We start from the raw sequence: 13,083 nt of genomic DNA, 5'->3' as shown, positions 1-13,083 counted from the left end.
GTGGATGCTGAAGGAAACAAGCTGAACTGTAACAGGTCCTAGACCTGCATATTAGGAGCAATTACAGTCAAACCAGTGTTGGCACATCTCTTTGCTCTTAGATGCATGAATGAATGGGAAAGACATAAAAGGAGGGAGGCCATAGCTTTCCTAACAATTAGTACTGTGCCCAAAGGAGTGGATGTGAGCATGAGGAAAAGGTTACTCGACAGACCCGTACCAACACTAGAGTGTGAACAAACAGGGTGCCCTCCTCACTCTGAACTTTCCCTACCCACTGTAACGCACAGTTTCAGCCAAGAAACTCAGATGCATGTGTGGCAGCATCCACCAAGTCACAGGCTACGTACAGTTGCTCTTCCTTCTCCTTTTAATTTGCTGGAGGCCCCTGCCTTCGCTGAGAAGCCTTTTCCTTCCCTGATTTTTTGAGTTCCTGATCTAACCGTTTCCTTTTTTGTTTTTTTTTTTTTCCCCAGTGAAAATATAGCAAAGAGGAGTAGCCCAAGCCTGACCACAGGGAAGAGGGGTGGATACATTACCAGAACCTCCTGTGAGACTCAGACAGTCCCCCCATGACCATGATTGTCCCATGTGATGGTTTCCAAGGGAATACGGAGAAGGCGGCCAGGCAATGAGGAGGGGGGATTAATGATGAAAATTGGGTTATTGGGGTCTGTGTGACTTCAGTGTCTGGTTTTATTTGAATCTTAAACCAAAGGGAAGGGATAGGAAAGGACAGGGAAGATATACTGCCGCCTGCTACCATCTGCCAAGGAAAAGGGTTCTGGCTGGAGCAGGAGCAGGAAGAATTCCCCTAAGGATGAAGAAAACAGCTCACCTGCAGGAGATCCTAAACCCAATTAATGTGTGCTCACTTCAGTGCTACTGCCTCTCAATGCTTCAGGTACGTAAAAGGGAGGGAGGAAAAGGCAAGGTGTGTCTGTCAAAACTGCTAGTGCTATGCCCAGCAGAATGGAATTGAGCACAAAGAACACAGGACTAGAAAGTATTCCCACGTCACTGAGTCAAGCACCTGCTATTACCGGCAGTCACAACACAAGCTAGCTAGCTGAAGACTAGTCCTGTATGTTCAAGCACACTTTAGTCCTATATATATGTTCCTCCTATATACTCACAGGAAGTCAATTAGAGGTCAGATACCACTGCCTTTCCTTTGAGCCCCCCAACATGAGTGAGACGTAGCTAACTTGCAGGGCAAGGAGGAAGGATAAGGGGGAAATGCCAGCCAGGACAGTTGGTCCAAAAAAGTTGGAAATCATATCCAGCTCAATTTCTAATGTTAGTCGCTTTCTGAGGCCAACAAACACAACATATTATTCTGCTCACCAAACCACAAATTTAGGAAGTGGCTAAATCCTGAGGAGAGTATGATACCGCTCTCGTCTGTGCATATAGCACTCACATGTGCACTAGGGACATCAGCTGGGTGGTGGCTTCTGTGAAGGAACAGCACTAGCGTATATTACTTACCATGGTCTCATCCCTTCTCCTCCCTACTGCTGAAGCTTCAGAGTAGGCCATGAGTAGCAGATAACTCCCTTATTTGTTTACCTTCCCTTTTGTCATCCTTCAAAACAGTGGGGAGGAGGCCGCAAACTCTGTCACCCTTGCCAATAAATGGCTCTAGAGTGGTAATGACCTTGGGGCCCAGCTGATCTAGACCAGACTGGAATGAGCCAACTGGAGCAACTGGGAAAGCTTATGTGGCACCATCTGTCATCTTTGGCTTGGGTTTGTCCTGAGCCAAAGTTATGCAAACAGCTCATGATCTGAGGCCAGTGACAGACCATTACTCACAGGCTGGCCTCTCTCAGCACTGAAGTCTGAACTCTTCATTCATCTCTGGCTTTGACAGCTCTTTTTGGTCAAATGGAGGAACACTTTGCCATAGGATACTACCGTAGTTAGAATTTGACAGCACTCGTGCATTAGGTGTATGTGTGAGCATTGGAAACAGCCTCAAGTCATTAAGTTGAAATAAAAATATTACTGTTCTGCTACAGTGTCTCAAGTTAGAGAGACACTTCCTCTTTCATACTGGGGTAGCTTCACGTTTACCACAGGGTCAAAGTAAGCACACAAGGCAAACCACAGCATAGATGATACGCAGCAAGTTCACACCTTACCTTACCCCACAGTAACATATTCACATCTCCATACCTTTAGAAATAATTATTTTTAATACCCCTTTAGGAATTTTTAATAATACATTATGCTGTCTAGAAGAAGTTTAAAATAGGGTGATCTATTTCTCTGGTTTAATATGAAGAAAGCCTTTACGCTCAGTGTGTTCTGACTATTTGAAAGCAATGACTACGAGGTAAGTGGTACATTTCAAATATCTTAGTCCCATCTTGCAGCAGTATTCTGTGACCCCTGAAGAGCTGTGGGATTCAAGACTTTTTTTTGTAGAGGCAAAAGCTAGTCCTAATTAATTCCCTGTGTGGATGCTAATTTGGAATCCACTTTGGAAATGAGTAAAATTAATTTGCATTACAAGAATTATATCCTGGAACAGTATCCATGCCACTGAGGAATAGGGATCCATTTAAAATTAATACATAGACTTAATCCAAATTAATGGCTCTATATAAACAAATCATTTTTACTCAGCCACAGGGAGAAAAAAAAACATAACTTGTTTCCCAAACCATTTTCATAGGTAACTTTAAACCTCTGGAACCAGCCAGGCCTGCCACGTCTGCGTGGGGCAAGGAAGCGCAGTGTGGTCAGTACAGACTTGTTGACAACTGTTCATGCAATTCAATCGTGCCCTGGAGCAGCTTCTGCTATTCCGGTCCCGGGCTTCTCCTGCCCAGCCCGACTGGGCTCAGCACGACGCCCCACGCCCTTTCGCGACTCCAGCCATTCCCACCACCCGCTCGCCTTGTCAGTGTCTGGACACCGCAGCCCCGGACCCCTCCATCTCGGTTTCGACCCGCAGCCGTCGTTCCCCCGCGGAGCCCGCCAGGCCGGCGCGGCAGCACCCCCTCCTGTCCCCGCGCGGCCGCCGCAGCCCGGGGGTGCCGGGACCCGGGGCCCCGGCAGCCCCCTCGCCCGCGACCGCCTCCCCGCCGCTGCCGGCAGCCGAGGCCTTCGCGGCCCCGCGCTGGGCGCGCTGGCGGCGCTGCCGAGCCGCCCTGCCCGGCTCCGCCCGCAGCGGCCGGCCCTGCCTGCGCCTCTGCGGGCGGCGGGGCGCGGGGCCCCGCGCTGGCCTGTTTGGGGGATTTCCCTCGGCCCAGCTCCGCTCAGCTTCTTGTAACCAGAAACACATGACTGTGAGTGGCGAGGCTGCTTACTGTTACTGCAATTAAGTCTGTTGGTAACTGAAACTGCATCACCTAATTAGAGCAGCACGGAAAGCAACTCCCTGCAACGCGACGCCTAGGGCTCGGCCGCTCGGGCAGCCGGAGACAGCCGCGCTTGGCTTCCAGAACACAGGGCCTCTGCACCGCGGCTGGCGAGCCGCAGCCAGCGCCGAGCCCTCCCCTCCTCCCCGCCAGACGGCCAGGCCGGGGGCAGCGGCGGGGAACGGAGAGCGGGGCGGGCTTCCCTCTGCCCGCTGCTGGGACAGGGGCTGCGGCCCGGCTCGGCCGGGCTGAGCCGAGCCCGTGCGCCTTGGCCGGCCGCGGCGACAGCAGAGCGGCTCCCGCCGAGGGCCGGCGCTCCCGGAGGGAGCTGCTGCTGCTGCTGCTGCTGCTGCTGCGGCTGCTGCTGCGGGGGGCTCTTGCTCCGCTGCTCCTCTGGTAGGCACCTCACAGCCGGTGGGCTTCACCGGCGATCCCAGCCTTGCGGGTGCAGGCATTCACTGTGCTGGTGCTACACCCAAATCTCAACAGGACACAATCTGTGGAATTCAAGAGTATGTGTGTGCACACACACATGCAGTTAATCTCTCCCTGACGTGCATCCAGCCCCTCCGCTTGCACACTCACGCTCACACCGGCACTTGCATTCTGCCGCTTCCCATCCACCCAGGACGGCAGCGTTTGTGCTCACCGGAAAACACGAGTCACACATGGGTTCTGGGGCTTTTTGCACTTGTAGGCTGACATCCCCTCCCCCTCCAGACGTGGGAATCTGATGGTACATGTCCTTTCACTTTTGCATTCAACTGACCTACATTGTAAGCAGTCATTTGGAATCACATTGCTTTCCCAGCTGATTTTGAGTCCAGACTTTCAAAAACAAAACAGTGTCTTAATACTTGTAATGTCCCTGCTGGTGCTGCGTACATGCCACGGTTCAGGCAATTCCTTTTACAGAAACCTGCTGTTCTTGTTACGCTGATCCTTGACATCAGTTCTGGCTTGGAGCCTGATCATGATGAAAAAAAATATTGTGAGTGTGCTTGCAAGCATTCACATTATCACAAGGAAAGTAGGATGAGGAACAGTTAGATCCAAAACATGCTCAAACACAAAATGAATGGGTTAAGGCACCTTCCCATACTGCACACTCTGCTTCTACTGGATCACCAATCTCCATGTTCACAGGAGTATGTAGAATGAACTGTTCATAGAATCAGTTCACCTTGAGTCTGCACAATAGTTAAGTTATAATGAATAGTAAGGAAGTTAGTAATAAACTGAACAAGTAGCTCGTTTGGTGACAGTCTGTAACTGCCATAGCTTGGAGCGCTGCGGCATTCCAGAGAAACTCCAGCACAATCTGGGAAGAAGAAAAAGGAAACACATCTATTCAGCTGTGTATTGTGTATTGCTCAGATCTGGCAATGCTTAACAGGAAATGCGAAGAAGAGCCTTAATTTTGAGTAGTGTTTCCCAAACCATTTGAAAATCTACTGAGTCTTGGAGTGCAGGCAAATTTACATAGCAATTCTGCAGTGGTAGAGCTTCAAAGGCAGCCTCTCTATGTGAGTAAGCCTCACATTAGCATGTGCAAACAGCACTAACACATACAAAACACAGGCCCAAGTTTTCAGAACTGCATGCATGCTTTTATGCAGCCAGTATGCACATAAAATTACTGTAATTGTACTTCCATATTAAAGGTATGTACCAAGCCTTTTAATTTGTGTAGAGATCACTGTTTAATTACCTGCACTATGCTATAATCCAACTTGAATAAAAATTGTGCTATAACAGTATATACAGGCGTTTAAATTCATATGTATACACTGCTTGTAAATATGAGTATTAGCTGATGTATTCAGTGTGTCCAAAGAAAGTAAAGAACTCTAGGGTCTGCATAGTACTGCATACAAAGATTAAAATGAATTAGTACCAAATGGAGCCTGCTTTTACAAAATATTGTAGGGAGAGTATGTGCATTGTGCCACTCAACATCTCTACCTTTTTTTTTTTTTAATGGTGAAATTAGAGCTGAAGTAGAGGCCACCATTTTTCTTGGCTGGGAAAACATCTCCAGAGTTCTGCATGATAATTCTTACCTGCAATCATAACCACACATATTAAGAAGAGAATTACTGAGGCTTGTACAGAAAACAAAAGACATTTCTGTACTTTTCTGTGGGTCCATAACAGCTCCACAATCATACAAAAACCCAGTGACTGTTGATGTTGTGCTTGGTAAGGCTGAACTCAGAAGATCACTTATTTCAAGAGATGACACCAATCCCCCTAAACCACACTGTGGAAACAATCCCTTATTTTAAGCTCTGCACTTGATACTTGTGCATCCAAATATTAAACAATCACTTTATAATCTTTTATCCTTCCCATCTGAAGTGCTCACAAACATTAAAGGTGTTTCATACCACCTCGGCAAAGTCATCGTGGACAATATTCTTAGCCCATTCCCAGCACAGAGAGAGGAATAGACTCCTGCTCTTGCAATACAGTTCCCAGGCTGCAGCTTGTCTCTTAATGCTCTTTGTTGGCTATCCAGGAATTGAAGGGCAAGGCTGCCCTTCCACAACTAGTTATACAGTTCCCACTTCTGAAACATAAGAAAAAATGTACTTTCCATACTGGTCGGCAGTAAACCACAGCATGGCCAATATCCTGCCTCCTGCTGTAACCCCACACCGAACAGTTCAGACATCCCCTCACTCAAGCACCTCTACTATTGTGCAATGGCATAGACAGGGGAAATAATTCTTTCTTAACTCTAGCAGCTGAACTCTTTGCACTCTGCAGCATGAGACTGGATGATACAGTTCATTATCTTATCTTCCTCAACTGCACGTTACTAATGGTCTAAAAATTAGCCAGGCCTTCTGTAAAAATCCACCCACTCAGCTGGTACCTTTGACTCAGTTGAATGGCAGTGTTGGGGTTGACACATTCAAAAACCCCCATATACCTCCCTAGTGCAAAAACAAAGCACACACTTACAGAACCAGTTGGTCAGGGACCAACCTTCTCACTCTGTGTTTGTACTGCACCCTGCACAACCGAGCTCTGTTGAACATCTGGGACTCTTAAACACCATTATAATACATACAAATAATTTAAATGCATGCTTAGGTGTATTGGAGGGTATTCTCCAGTCTCAGCATACAATCGTATATGACAATTTAACTTGGCAAGATGCTGACAGCTCCCAATATGAATCTCAGCCCTATAGACTTTACTGGGAGATAAAGATGGCTTGTGTTCTAGCAGCATGTGCAATTAATCTCTTTTTTTCAAAACTCTAAGCTGCAAATGAGCTCATTTCAAACCACAGCCCTTCAACTTCAGCAGATTCCCTCACACTGAGCAGGGAGCTCAAACATAACATAACACTTCATACTCTGTAAAAAGCAGGTTGTTCTTCAGGCCCAGAAACTAAAACATCAGCTCTGTCACTGGCAATTAAATACAGCAAGAATTTAAAAGAATTACTCTATTCAGCACAATTAAATAAAGAAAACATCTAAGAAGCCAATGAGAATACAAGAAGGTTTGACATTGTTTGTCCTGACAGTGGTTCTCCAGGTCTGTTCCCAGGTCCATTTTAAAATTCATGGTGACATACACAACAGAAAAAAAAAGATTGTTTACTTTGGACCTGATATTAATGGCACTTGGAAAGCTCAGACACTTGGGGAAAAATACAACAGTGCATTAAAATAATGTAATTTCAAGCAAAAAATGCAACATCTGATTAGCCAGTCAAAAGTATGGTTGCACCAGTTACCACAAATCAACTATATGCAGTTTGAACCTCTAGAGGAGGAAAGGTTTTTTGTCTCACTCAGAGGTACACATGAAGAGGTGATTAATATGCTAGAAAATCCTTGGGGTCCAGTGGCAATGTGCAAAGAAATCAGCCGAAGGGTTTTCTCATATGTAGGAGAAATTCCTCCTGATCAGGGAGAAAGGGCTCACTGACAGCGGGCAGCTGGACATCGGACTTGCTCTGTAGCCTTCAGCCTCCCTGGCTAAGCAGTACATTTTTCTTTTACTAAACTTGGCTAATGTCTATGTGTAGAAGGGAGTCTGCCCCTTTCTATCTTTTTGTTTGAAGTGAAGTTACTACCTTATTAGTCTCTCATTTAGCAAAAATAACAGTCTGAATAGGCTGAAAAACTGGTCTCTGGAATTGCCCCTAGGCCTCTGGGTAAATCACACAAAAGGAATGGGTCTTCAGATTGCTTCACTTGGGACAAAGATACCCGTAATTAGCTGATGCTGAACAACACCCAAAACTGCTCTATGACTGATAAAGACGTACAATATGGTAGGTGAGGGGAAAGGGCAGGGCCTGTACTGTCTGGACAGGGCGTTGGTTGGTCCATACTGATTTCCTGTAACCCAAAGGGCTCCACTTCTCCTTTCCTTCTCATGGCTTTTGTCTAACAGGAAAGCTGCTTCTGTGCCTTGTTTGGACACTGTGATTGCTGAGCACAGGCCAGTTGCATAAGCTTTAAGGGTACCTCTAGTACCTTAATCTGCCCCCTTCCTCATTAGATGTGTGCTCATTGCCTCTTTTCCTTCCTCTTCTTCATTTCCTTGCTGTTGCAGAAGAACAAACACTAAGCGAGTGGGGAAAGCATCCAGAAAGGAACTTCAGACAGGGGAGCATCCAGTGGTCCCTCTGCTATGGGTAACATTTACGGAACCTGCTGTTAATCAGAGATGAATTTTCTCAGTGCAGCGTCATACATCCCCTGTTGCTGCCTATTACTTAATCTTTGCTTCCTCAAATGGCACCCAGAATTGGGCAACAGCTTTCCTAAAGGTGACAGAAACAAGGAAAAGATAGCACTTCAATAATAAAAATTAAGTTTATCAACAGGGACTTTGACCTACGTCCACAAACGAAAGAAGAAAGAAGTGGTCGAGTAGGTTCTAGTGAATGTGAACTGGATTCAGCGGAACTAGCTTGAATTTTGTATAGACTCAACCTTTTCACAGGGCTGATCCTCTTATCTGTTTGCCTTCCTCAGCTCACTAGACATAAACAAGCAAACTTCATAATTAAATTATGCCTTTTTTTTCCATAAGTGACTAGCCATTCACAAGTCTAGACATTCACAAGTCTATGGGGCCTGATGAGATCCACCCAAGAGTACTGAAGGAACTGGCAGAAGTGCTCACCAAGCCCCTTTCCATCATTTACCAGCAATCCTGGCTAACCAGGGAGGTTCCAGTTGACTGGAGATTAGCAAATGTGACACCCATCTACAAGGAGGGCCGGAAGGAGGATCCGGGGAACTACAGGCCTGTCAGCCTGACCTCACTACCGGGGAAGGTGATGGAGCAGATCATCTCGAGTGCCATCACACAGCATATAGAGGATAACCAAGGGATCAAGCCCAGCCAGCATGGGTTTAGGAAAGGCAGGTCCTGCTTGATCAGCCTGATCTCCTTCTACGACAAGGTGATCTGCCTAATGGATGAGGGGAAGGCTGTGGATGTTGTCTATCTAGACTTCAGTAAATCCTTCGACACGGTTTCCCACAGCATTCTCCTGGAGAAACTGGCTGCTCATGGCTTGGACAGGTGTACTCTTCACAGGGTAAACAACTGGCTGGATGGCCGGGCCCAAAGAGTGGTGGTGAATGGAGTTTACTCCAGTTGGCGGCCGGTCACAAGTGGTGTTCCCCAGGGCTCAGTGATGGGGCCAGTTCTGTTTAATATCTTTATCAAGGATCTGGACGAAGGGATCGAGTGCACCCTCAGTAAGTTTGCAGATGACACCAAGCTGGGTGGGAGTGTTGATCTGCTTGAGGGTAGGAAGGCTCTACAGAGGGACCTGGACAGGCTGGATCGATGGGCCAAGGTCAGTTGTATGGGGTTCAACAAGGCTAAGTGCAAGGTTGTGCACTTAGGCCACAACAACCCCATGCAACGCTACAGGCTTGGGGAAGAATGGCTGGAAAGCTGCCCAGCAGAGAAGGACCTGGGGGTGTTGGTCGACAGCTGTCTGAATACGAGCCAGCAGTGTGCCCAGGTGGCCAAGAAGGCCAATGGCATCCTGGCTTGTATCAAAAACACTGTGGCCAGCAGGACTAGGGAAGTGATCGTCCCCCTGTACTCGGCCCTGGTGAGGCCGCACCTCGAATACTGTGTTCAGTTTTGGGCCCCTCACTACAAGAGAGACATTGAGGTGCTGGAGCGTGTCCAGAGAAGGGCAAGGAAGCTGGTGAAGGGTCTGGAGCACAAGGCTGATGAGGAGCGGCTGAGGGATCTGGGGTTGTTTAGCCTGGAGAAAAGGAGGCTGAGGGGAGACCTTATTGCTCTCTACAGCTACCTGAAAGGAGGTTGTAGAGAGGTGGGGGTCGGTCTCTTCTCCCAGGTAACAAGTGATAGGACGAGAGGAAATGGCCTCAAGTTGTGCCAGGGGAGGTTTAGACTGGATATTAGGAAATTTTACTTCACTGAAAGGGTTATCAAGCATTGGAACAGGCTGCCCAGGGAAGTGGTTGAGTCGCCATCCCTGGAGGTATTTAAAATACGTTTGGATGAGGTGCTTAGGGACAGGGTGTAGTGGTGGTCTTGGTAGTGTTAGGTTTACAGTTGGACTTGATGATCTTAAAGGTCTTTTCCAACCTATACGATTCTGTGATTCTGTGATTTTTGGTCAGTTCCATTTTGGGACAGTTAGCTCAAGAGTGTTAGAGAGAGTATCAGACAACCATGAGATAGGTAATTTTATCCTGAAAATCTCCGCTGAGAACAAGCTCAGTAGCCTGTTTCTTATCACTGATGATAGCATTATGTTATTAAGGACCAGTGAACAGCTGACGTTCTTTGTGCTCCTGAATGTAGATTAAAACTTTCCAAAAGTGCTTTGACTTGCAGTACATTACTGATCCATAAAAGTGCTATGCGTAGGTACAAATCTTCCTGATCCAGTGGTTGTAGAGTAGGAAGATTCAGGACTTTCCTAGGTGACAAGGACATTCAAGGCAGAAGTGGATTTTGCCCTTGGTCTATTTGACATTCAAAATGCCCAACTTATTTTCCAGATGAAGCATTAATTTGTGGACCTATATTCCAAATCCCAATCTTAATTCCACCAAAGTCATACTTCTGATTTCTCAATGAATTTCATCAATAGAGTGGGGAAGTATGAAGACAAACATTTAAACATCTAGAAAGCAGTAACATGCACTTTCCTCTGTAGGTTTGGAAGAACAAAAAAAATCACTGAAATCCTAACTGGAATCTCTTGGGAATCTCTGCTGCTGCCTGCTCTTTTTAGATTTTCTGTTTACCATCTGACCCTTTTTTTTTACTTCCTTAGCTTTTTTAATATCAAGAAACTGAGCCCTCAGAAATAGTTAGCATCGAGAAGCTAGAGAGTAGTATGTTAGAGAAAAGGATGGAAGGAGATACACTCCATGCAGTTTTACTGTGGCTTTGTGTGCCATTTACTGCACTGCTCCAGCTTTAATGGCTCAGCTGTCCCCACATAAGGAATGCCATGTTTTGATTAGCATAACTGACTCCCACAGAGAAGGTGCATAGTATGCTCTCTCGTGGTGACTTTACTGTTAATTTTGTGTCCTTTGGTAAAAGAAGAAAAGCCTATTCTGACAATATGAGTTTCCACTTTACATTTAGAAGAAAACTGTTTTTCACAAGGTTTTCCAGTGCAACACTTTACAGAAGGGCACTGAAATGCTGCGGAAGACTAAGTGCATGAGGTGCACACCCACTAAGAACACAAGCAAAATTTAATTCTTGATCTGGAAACACATGAAGAAAGTGCCACACTAACTAGTGTAATGGTTTGAAGGACAAGTTAGCTCCTCTGTGACAGCAACAGTAAATGAGAAATTGAATGGCACATTTCCATATGTACACACACAAAGGAAAATGACTGCCATCAGGTCCAGCATCAAATGGCTAATCCTCTCCTGCAAAGCCCTCAACAACAGATAATCTGTGCCAATATATGTGCACCCCATACATGAACTCTTCTCCATTTTAAATTCTTTTTTCTACAGCAGCTAGGTCTGGCAAGAAAACAGCATATTTAAAATAAAAAAGAAGAGGTGAATTTTGAACAGATGTGACAGAAAACATTGGAACAGGGTTCATTCTTCAGGCCAACATTCTCAGTGGGCTTTGAGGAAATGGGGAAAGTCCATCTTTACTCTCAGGAGGACTATGGAAAGGAAAACATTGAAGGCATGTCTTCTCAAGACTAAGAGTAGTAAACTCTGCTATACATAATGGCCCCTTGGTTGCCAGCAGCTCTAGGCAGAAGAGGGAAGCCTCTCACACATCTAAGATATGGCTTCCCTTAGATTTCCCTATGCTTCACAAAATAACACAGGTCTAAACAGAAAGAGTTTACAGTCTACAAGGAGGCAGGATCAGTTGCTAATGAGGATACCACACAAGTGCCTGTGGGTTTTTAAATTAATTTTTAGATTTGGGACAGATTTTCCCAATATTTGAGATTCTGGGGAGACAGCAGTTGGCAATATAACTTGGAATCCAATAAAACTAATCCTTCAAGTATGTATGCCTCACTGGCAGATTCAGTTTGAATCAGTATTGCCTTTACTTTACAATAAGAGAACAGCAAAATAAGAGACCATAATGTATAAACGCATTATTTCCTATATAAACAGGTAGCTATTTTACCTCAACTTCAGTATAAAGACTTCCTAGATTTAAAGATACAGTGCACAGATATATTTGTTAAGTTCCTGTTGGCCAAAGAGGAAGCTGTAAGATTATTTGCATTTTTATTATTGCTTTTGAAAACACTGAGATCTTGCTTAAACAGAAATCAGGTCTCACTTTCAGCTACTGAGACTCATGCTGCCAAGAATATGAAAAGAAAGATCTATATTTGAGGACAGATACAAGATCTAACATCTTTTGGCCTAGAAAACAGACTGGAAGAGGCCATCTTGCTCATCCCAACAGCCCTGGTTGCTTATGTGAATGTCTGTTCAGGAGTTGAACTAGGTCTGTTGGTGTGCTGCAATCATTCTGGCTGGATCTTGGTAGCATTTCCAAAGCTATTAATTAGCAGATTACTCATCAGTCGAGCTAGGGCATCCTGTAAACTGATGCCCCATTGACCCTGCTGAATTAGTTTTCCATAAATAAAATGCAAACCTCACAGATTTTATTGGTCTCCACAGGACAGATTTTTTCCCTTCATTTTCACAGCTAAAGCAACCATTAAAAATGGTATAAAAACACCTTAGTAAGCAAAATAGACTGAAAGCGAGTCTTATGTAGAGTCTTCCGTACCACATGTGTGTCTGAAACAAAGTATATTAAATACTCAGGTAAACATGTCGATGCATTTGCAGGCTTCTGTAGTTTGCTTGCAGCTTTGAACATTAGAATCTAGTTTGTTTAGAGAGAAAATGTTGACAAGGACACTGGGATTTACTCCCTGTTAAAAAGTAAAAGAGGACTTTTAACTTCTACCTGATGGGCAGATGGACTGATCTTGCATTAGCAGAGCATCTGCTGAATAGCACACACAGCTGGGCAGCATATTCTTTTTACCATATTGTGAATGCAGCACAGGATACAAAGCTGAGCAAAATTTCACTTATACAACTGGTGGTTAATTCTGTGCCAACAGTAATTAGCTTCTGTAAAGAGTTTATAACAAGAAACCACAAAACAGTTTTATTCTGATGAAACTGATGGGAAAAACCCATTTGCG

At 45.3% G+C, this 13,083-nt stretch overlaps 2 long non-coding RNA genes across 3 annotated transcripts in view; one reads left to right on the top strand and one right to left on the bottom strand.

Moving 5' to 3' along the window:
• LOC140659457 (uncharacterized) overlaps nucleotides 1-588 on the top strand; it is a 45,351-nt gene extending 44,763 nt beyond the window's left edge. The window contains exon 3 of the long non-coding RNA XR_012045138.1: nucleotides 477-588. This is a non-coding gene — a long non-coding RNA (uncharacterized lncRNA). The remainder of the gene's footprint in view (nucleotides 1-476) is intronic.
• LOC140659455 (uncharacterized) overlaps nucleotides 1-13,083 on the bottom strand; it is a 77,034-nt gene that overhangs the window by 44,489 nt on the left and 19,462 nt on the right. The window lies entirely within an intron of this gene.

This window comes from Ciconia boyciana, chromosome 14, assembly GCF_034638445.1.
Source record: "Ciconia boyciana chromosome 14, ASM3463844v1, whole genome shotgun sequence".
In the NCBI taxonomy this organism is placed as follows: domain Eukaryota; kingdom Metazoa; phylum Chordata; class Aves; order Ciconiiformes; family Ciconiidae; genus Ciconia; species Ciconia boyciana.
The sequence above is the reverse complement of the archived record's forward strand: the minus strand, read 5'-3'. Positions and strand labels throughout refer to the sequence as shown.